Source organism: Hylobates moloch, unplaced genomic scaffold (genome assembly GCF_009828535.3).
Source record: "Hylobates moloch isolate HMO894 unplaced genomic scaffold, HMol_V3 SCAFFOLD_9, whole genome shotgun sequence".
Lineage (NCBI taxonomy): Eukaryota > Metazoa > Chordata > Mammalia > Primates > Hylobatidae > Hylobates > Hylobates moloch.
In genome coordinates this window covers 21,497,281-21,504,483 of record NW_026652284.1, presented here as the reverse complement: position 1 = coordinate 21,504,483, position 7,203 = coordinate 21,497,281, and the positions used below count along the sequence as shown (strand labels likewise).

The 7,203-nt window shown below is 47.4% G+C and overlaps 1 protein-coding gene across 1 annotated transcript in view; it reads left to right on the top strand.

Moving 5' to 3' along the window:
• Positions 1 to 816: 816 nt before the first annotated feature.
• Positions 817 to 7,203, top strand: part of LUZP1 (leucine zipper protein 1) — a 91,958-nt gene continuing 85,571 nt past the window's right edge. The window contains exon 1 of the mRNA XM_032759240.2: positions 817 to 869. The gene's annotated coding sequence lies outside the window, so the exon portion shown is untranslated. The remainder of the gene's footprint in view (positions 870 to 7,203) is intronic.

Below are 7,203 nucleotides of genomic sequence, written 5' to 3'. Positions count from 1 at the left end.
AGGAACAACAGTTATCTTCATAGATTACAGGAACCCAATGACAAAATATACCTGGAGCATTTGTAGCACAGTGCCTCATATGTAGTAAGCATGTTATTTTATTAGTAGTAATATTTTTATGATGACCTTGGATAAGTCACTTCATTTTTCAAAGCCTCAGCTTTCTCATCCGTAGGATGGAGTTAACACTGACATCACTGGGTTGGAATCTTGCTGTGTCGTGGGGTCGGGAGCTGCCATTTCGTCTCTCCGCTTCCTCCTGGGATAAGTGGGTCGCATCATGCCCACTTGATCGCGGACGGAAACCAGCCCCGCTCAGCGCAAAGGAGGAACCTGAATTAACAAGGACGCGATTTCCTGGCTGCGCTCCCGGGGAAGGAGGTTTGCGCTGGGTCCCATCCCCCGGCCGGTCCTGCTCAGGAAACGCGGAGAGAAAGCCAGGAACCAGGCCTGCCAGGCCCTGCGGCCCCTCAGCGCCGTCCCTCCTCTCCGGCCCTCGGCTGCAGGAAGCCGGCTGGCGGGAACGCCCTGCCTGGTGGGTGGGAAAGGCCGAGAGCGCGCCCGGCACCGGCGGCTTCCCAGGCCCGCGGCCGGCTGGCTGCGCGGAGGTGTCACTGCGGCAAACGGCGACCGCGCCGGCCCCCTCCCCCGCCGCCCGCAAGCCTGGTGCAGTCGGCCCATGAGTATTTCATGAAGTGCCGCAGCCGGATTCATGGCTCACTGGCGCTGGAGCGGAGAGAGGCTGAGTCCTGTCAAGCGCCAGCGCCCCATCCCGCACGGAGCGCACGCCGCGGGGACCGGGCTGGGGAGGGGAGGGTGTCCAGCCCTCTCTTTTGGGTGGTGAGATGCTGAGGCCTGAGGGTTTCTAGGTGAGTGTTCAAGGTCATGGCTAGTAAACGGCAGGGCCGGGATGCAACTCGGGGTCTGTTTCATCCTAAAGTTTGTGCCTCGGGTCTGTGGTTCTGCTCCAGGTTTTTGAGGTGTTTGGGGGGCGGGGGTTACGTTCTTGCCGCACCTCAAGAACCGGAGTTCTGTACCCAGGGGCTACCGATGTCCTCTCAGAGGTCTGTGAACCCCTTGTAATTGTGTAACATGTTGTGTGTGTTGCATTTTTCTTCGAAGTTTCAAAGGCGTCAGTGATCCAACAAGGGTTAAGAATTATAGCCCTCTGCAGGGCATGGTGGCTCACGCCTGTAATCCCACCACTTTGGGAGGCCGAGGTGGGAGGATGGCTTGATTCCAGGAGTTCAAGACCAGCCTGGGAAACATAGTGAGACCCCCCTCATCCTTACAGAAAATTTAAAAATTAGCTGGACGTGGTGGCACACGCTTCTAGTCCCAGCTACTTTGGAGGCTGAGACAGGAGGATTGCTTGAGCCCAGGAGTTTGAGGCTGTGGTGAGGGGTGATTGTGTCACTGCACTGCAGCCTGGGTGACAGAGGCCAGACCCTGTCTCAAAAAACAAAAAACAACCCCCCCCCCCCAAAATTATAGCTCTCCAAGTCTGCTTTGAGGACCCCAGCTTCATGAGAGGTTGAGGTTCCTCTACGTCTATAGCCTTTTGAGAATATTTCTGCAAAGCCCCAGCTGTTACTCTGTAGCAACTTGGTGGCCTCTACAGGATCCCAGATCTTTCTACTGGATCTTGAGACTCTTTCTATAGGGTCTTGAGATCTCTCTGGGGATTTGAGCTCTTTATGGGGTCCTGGTGTCTCTTTCTGAGGTTCTGACAATCTCACTATAAGGTCTGATGGTCCTCCATGGAATGAGTTCTAAACCTGGGCCTCAGGATACCTATGAACTCCCTGAAATTGTATGCAAGATTTTGTGGGTCTGTCTGTATACATGGAATTCTGGAGAGAGGTTTCATGGATTTCACTAGATTCTCAAAAGAATCTGTGATCCCCAAAAGCTGGGAAAAAATATTGCTTTAGAGAATTCATTTGGACAGGCCTTACTCCTTTCTCATCAATAAAAATCAAGGAAGTAGGGGGCCGGGCCGCAGTGGGTCACGCCTGTAATCCCAGCACTTTTGGGGAGGCTGAGGTGGGCAGATCATTTGAGGTCAGGAGTTCAAGACCAGCTTGGCCAACATGGTGAAACCCCGTCTCTACTAAAAATACAAAAATTAGCTGGGTGGGGTGGCACACACCTATAATCCCAGCTACTCGGGAGGCTGAGGCAGGCAAATCACTTGAACCCGGGAGGTGGAGGTTGCAGTCAGCCCAGATCATACCACTGCACTCCAGCCTGGGCGACAGAGCAAGACTCCATCTAAAAAAAAAAAGTCAAGGAAGTAAAAGGTGGAGGAAATAAAAGACAGTGTTTTCTAGTAGAGTATGGGCTTTGGACTCCGGCATTCCTGGGTTAAAATCCCAATTTTCCCACTTACTGGCTGTGTGACCTTGAGCATGTTCCTTACCCTCTCTGAGCCTCCAGGCCACCTCCTCTAGGAAGCCTTCTCTGGCTCCTCAATTCAGTTAGGTTCCCACCCTGCATCCCCCAATCCCTCCTGGCATATCACCTGATTCTTTGCAGCACTTAATGGAATTGTTATTAAGTAATTGTGTTTAATGTTGTCCTGTTTCTCCACTCCTCCAGTCCAGGAAACTTGGGACTTTTGCTGTATTACAGTCTGTGTAGTGCCTGGCACATGTTAGGCACTCAGCCATTTCTTATGAAATAAATAAAAATGTAAAGGAATGGAGGGATGCAGGCCAGACACTGTACTAGGGACAGAAAGGGATCAGAAATTAATAACCATCACTCCGGTCGTAGAGGAAGTCCCAGGCTGGAGGGGGAAATAAGATGCATTCGAGGAAGACTGTCCTAATTGTGCTAATGGAGGATGAACACTAATGGAGGCAAACACTAGGGGGGAAAGCACCAAAAGATCCAAAGATGAGTGAGACCTAGTCCCTGAAGAGCTGAGATGCCTTTCCTTTGTATTATGTGTTACGATTTACAAAACACTTAGCTTACATGAAATAGGTGGGTATACACTTACTCTGCAGAGATGGGAAAACTGCTGCTGAGAAGAGTTCAATGACTTGCCCAAAGCCACCCAGCCAATAATGGCTGCCTGAGTGCATAGCTTCTTTGCTTTGGAATACAGCCCGTTTCCTCCCGGACTTGGGCTTTGATGTTGCACATGTCTTGGTTTAGATCCTACTAGATGTGTGACCAGTAAGTGACTTGGCCTGTCTGAGCCTTGTTTTCCCAGTGTGCAAGATAGCAATAATGACCCCCTATAACCTTTAAGAGGTAGTATATGCAATATACTAGCAATAATGACCCCTATAACCTTTAAGAGATAGTATATGCAATATACTAGCAATAATGACCCCTATAACCTTTAAGAGGTAGTATATGTAAAGTACCCAGCATGATTCTTGGTTCAGAATAAAGGATCTATAAATGTTTGTGGAATGAATGAATGAATGAATGAATGAATGAAATGCATGTAGTAATGGTTGCCCTGAAACATGAGGGAGCAAAGGAATAGAGGGAACTTAAAATCATGCCATTTTGGGGATGATAGGAGAAGTGAGGGCTATTTTATTCCTTCCTATTCTCACTTTCTATGATTCTTGGCAGACTTTGCACTGGCCTCAATCATACTGGGTAATCATTTATTGTTTGCAAACCAGCAAAAGTGAGCCACCTCCAGCTTGGTTAGCTTTCTTTTTATGTATATCTTTATTGCCTTTTTTTCTGATGACACAGTAATACTGCTACTTGTAAAAAATTAAATTGCAGAAAGATATCATGAGTGAAAATGAAAGTGCAAGTTTAGACATGGTAGACACAAGGTGCTGAAATATTGTGATTCTTTGGAAGGTGTGGAAGGGGCATAGGACAGTGTGATGGTGAATTTTATGTGTCAATTTGACTGGGCTAAGGGATGCCCAGATAGCTGGTAAAACATCATCTCTGAGTATTTCCAGGAGATATTAATATTTGAATTGGTAGATTGAGTAGAGAAAATTGCCTCCACCCATGTGGGTGGGCATGATCCAATTCACTGAGGGCCCAACAGAACAAAAAAGAGGAGGAAGGAAAATTTGCTTTCTCTCATTGAGCTGGAACATCCTTCTTCTCCTGCCCTTGGACATTGGAGCTCCTGGTTCTCAGATCCTTGGACTCTGAGACTTATACCAGCACTTCCCTGCCCACAAACCCCCATTCTTAGCACCACCATCTTTTCTGGTTCTCCAGCTTGCAAAAGGCAGATTGTGGGACTTCTCTGCTTCCATAATCTTGTGAGCCAATTCTCATAATAAGTAAATTATATATCTATATATATATATATACTCCTATTGGTTCTGTTTCTCTGGAGAACTCTGACTAATACAGACAGGGACAAAAAAAATTCTCCCTGCTTTAAAGTCTTTTTGTCCTGGCCTTGTCATAGTTCCTGTGACTTCTATTAGGTGTCTTACTTTTGGCTTGTAGCATTGAAAGTTCAAATGCAACCAAGGGCTAGGGTCAGGGGAGAAAGTGAAAATTGTCTCGGCATGGGCTTTCTTGGAACCCCACGAAGGAGGAGATGGGATCTGTGGAATTTTCTATTGCAGTATGCACAGGTGGCTCAGATGCCCACTGCGGGTATACCTTGTAGCTGTGTTTTTACCCCCTTTCCCCTCCACAGCAAAGTCTTTTTTGAAAGTTCTCACTATATGCACACACAGAACAGCAAAGCAGGCTGGGCACAGTGTCTCACACCTGTAATCCCAGCACTTTGGGAGGCCAAGGCAGGTGGATGGCTTGAGCTCAGGAGATGGAGACCAGCCTGGGCAACATGGTGAAATCCCGTCTCTACCAAAAATACAAAAAAAATTAGCTGGGCGTGTTGGCAGGCACCTGTTATCCCAGCTACTTGGGAGGCTGAGGTAGGAGGATTAGTCGAGCCTGGGAAGTGGAGTTGTAGTGACCTGAGATCATGCCGCTGCACTTTAGTCTGGGTGACAAAGTGAGACTCTATCTCAAAAAAAAAAAAAAGCAAAAACAAAAACAAAATGAAACTCAGCAAAGCAGAAAGAAAAAAACTGAAGTTTCTCTATTTAGCTCTTTTTTATTTATTTATTTTTTTAGAGACAGTGTCTTTCTCTGTCACTCAGGCTGGAGTGCAGTGCAGAGATCATAGCTCACTGCAGCCTCCAACTCCTGGGCTCAAGCAATCCTCCCTCCTCAGCCTCCTGAGTAACCAGGACCACAGGTATGAGCCACCTTGCCTGGCAGTGGCTCACACCTGTAATCCTAGCACTTTGGGAGGCTGAGGTGGGTGGATCATGAGGTCAGGAGTTCGAGACCAGCCTGACCAACATGGCGAAACCCCGTCTCTACTAAAAATATAAAAATTAGCCGTGCATGGTGTCGCAGGCCTGTAATCCCAGCTACTCAGCAGGCTGAGGCAGGAGAATTGCTTGAATACGGGAGGCGGAGCCAAGATCGCACCACTGCACTCTAGCCTGAGCGACACAGCGAGACTCTGTCTCAAAAAAAATAAAAATAAATAAATAAATAAAATTTTGGCTGGGCATGGTGGCTCACGCCTGCAATCCCAGCACTTTGGGAGGACAAAGCCAAAGGATCGCTTGAGCCCAGACATTCGAGACCAGCCTGGGCAACATGGTGAAACCCTGTCTCTACTAAAAATACAAAAATTACCCAGGTGTGGTGGGTCATTCCTGTAATCCCGGCTACTCGGGAGGCTGAAGCAGGGGAATTGCTTGAACCTGGGAGGCAAAGGTTGCAGTGAGCCCAGATCGTGCCACTGAATTCCCGCCTGAGCGACAGAGGGTGACTTCTGTCTAAAAAAAAAAAAAAAAAAAAAAAAAATTTTTTTTTTTGTAAAGACAGGGGTCTCACTATGTTGCCCAGGCTGGTCTCAAACTCCTGGTCTCAAGTAATCTTCCCACCTTGGCCACCCAAAGCACCGGGATTACAGGTGTGAGCCACTGCGCCTGGCTTATTTAGTTCTTTATAGTCTCCATATTTTTCTAGGCATATACTAAGCATGTATTACAAATTATAACTACAGGATCCTACTACACTTGTAATTCGGCAACTTACTCTTACTCTTTTCACTTAACAATGTCCAATAGAGACCTTTTATTGTCCAATCATACAAATCTATTCCTTTCCTTTTACTAATGGAGCCTCTTGAGGGCAGGGCTATTATTTAGCTCTACTTCCAGTCCAGAGTCCAGCATATGGGAGGTCTTGCTGGGAGGACGAGGACATGTTCAAATAGTAACAGCAACCACTATATCCTGGCATGAACTAGGTGCCAGGCTCTGAACTCAGCTCTTTCACATGTTTAACCCTCACAGGCACTGTGTGAGAAAGGTAGTATTATTATTTCCATTTTGCAGATGAGAAACTGAGGTGCAGAGACCTAAAAGCCCAAGATTACATAACTAGTAAGTGACGGAGCTGGGTTTTGAATCTTGATCTTTCCTGTGCCAAAGCTTTTGCTATGAATAAATCAATAAGTGGTTGCTGGGATCATGGGTCCTGGGGAGAAAGTTCTTTCTTCAGAACCTCCCTTGTATGTCCTGGGTTCTTCCTTCCAAGGGTTTGTAGTACCTGGAATCAACTTTAGCCCTTAGGGGCAACTCAGTAAAGGCCCTTCCTTTGCCTCCAGCAATCTTACAGCCATGATTACTTTTCACAGGAAGTGGTGTTTTTGAATATTTTTTCTAAAAATAAGCTATAATTTATTAGGGGACTTTGAGGACCGGGCCAGGCATTTCTGGACATCCATGTGCCTGCCTGCAGCATAGGAAATTAATCAGAACCCCAAAGTTCCTCCCCTCCTTCCACAGGCCGCTGCTCTAGAAACGCCCAGTGCCTCATTGCAGTTCTCCTAGAGGATTGCAGAGATGCCAATGGCGGTTTAACACAGATCCATGTCTCTGTAAAGAGGGTGAAAGGAGAAAGGCATGAAGCAGAAATGGGTCAGCTCTGCTGCAAAAAACTCTCAGAGAGAACTCCAAGCTGACTCCAGCTTCGAGGCAGGCTGAATGGCAGAGATGCCCTGGGGCATCAGATGTGACTCTGCAGAATCCATCTGGGGTCTGCAGACTGGAGTGCTGGTTTCCATTCCAATGGGAATGCTTTGCAGGGCCACTTTCAGCAAGCCTCTTCCTTTCTCAAGACCCTAAAGTCTTCCATATGAAATGATTAGGTGGATTGTCA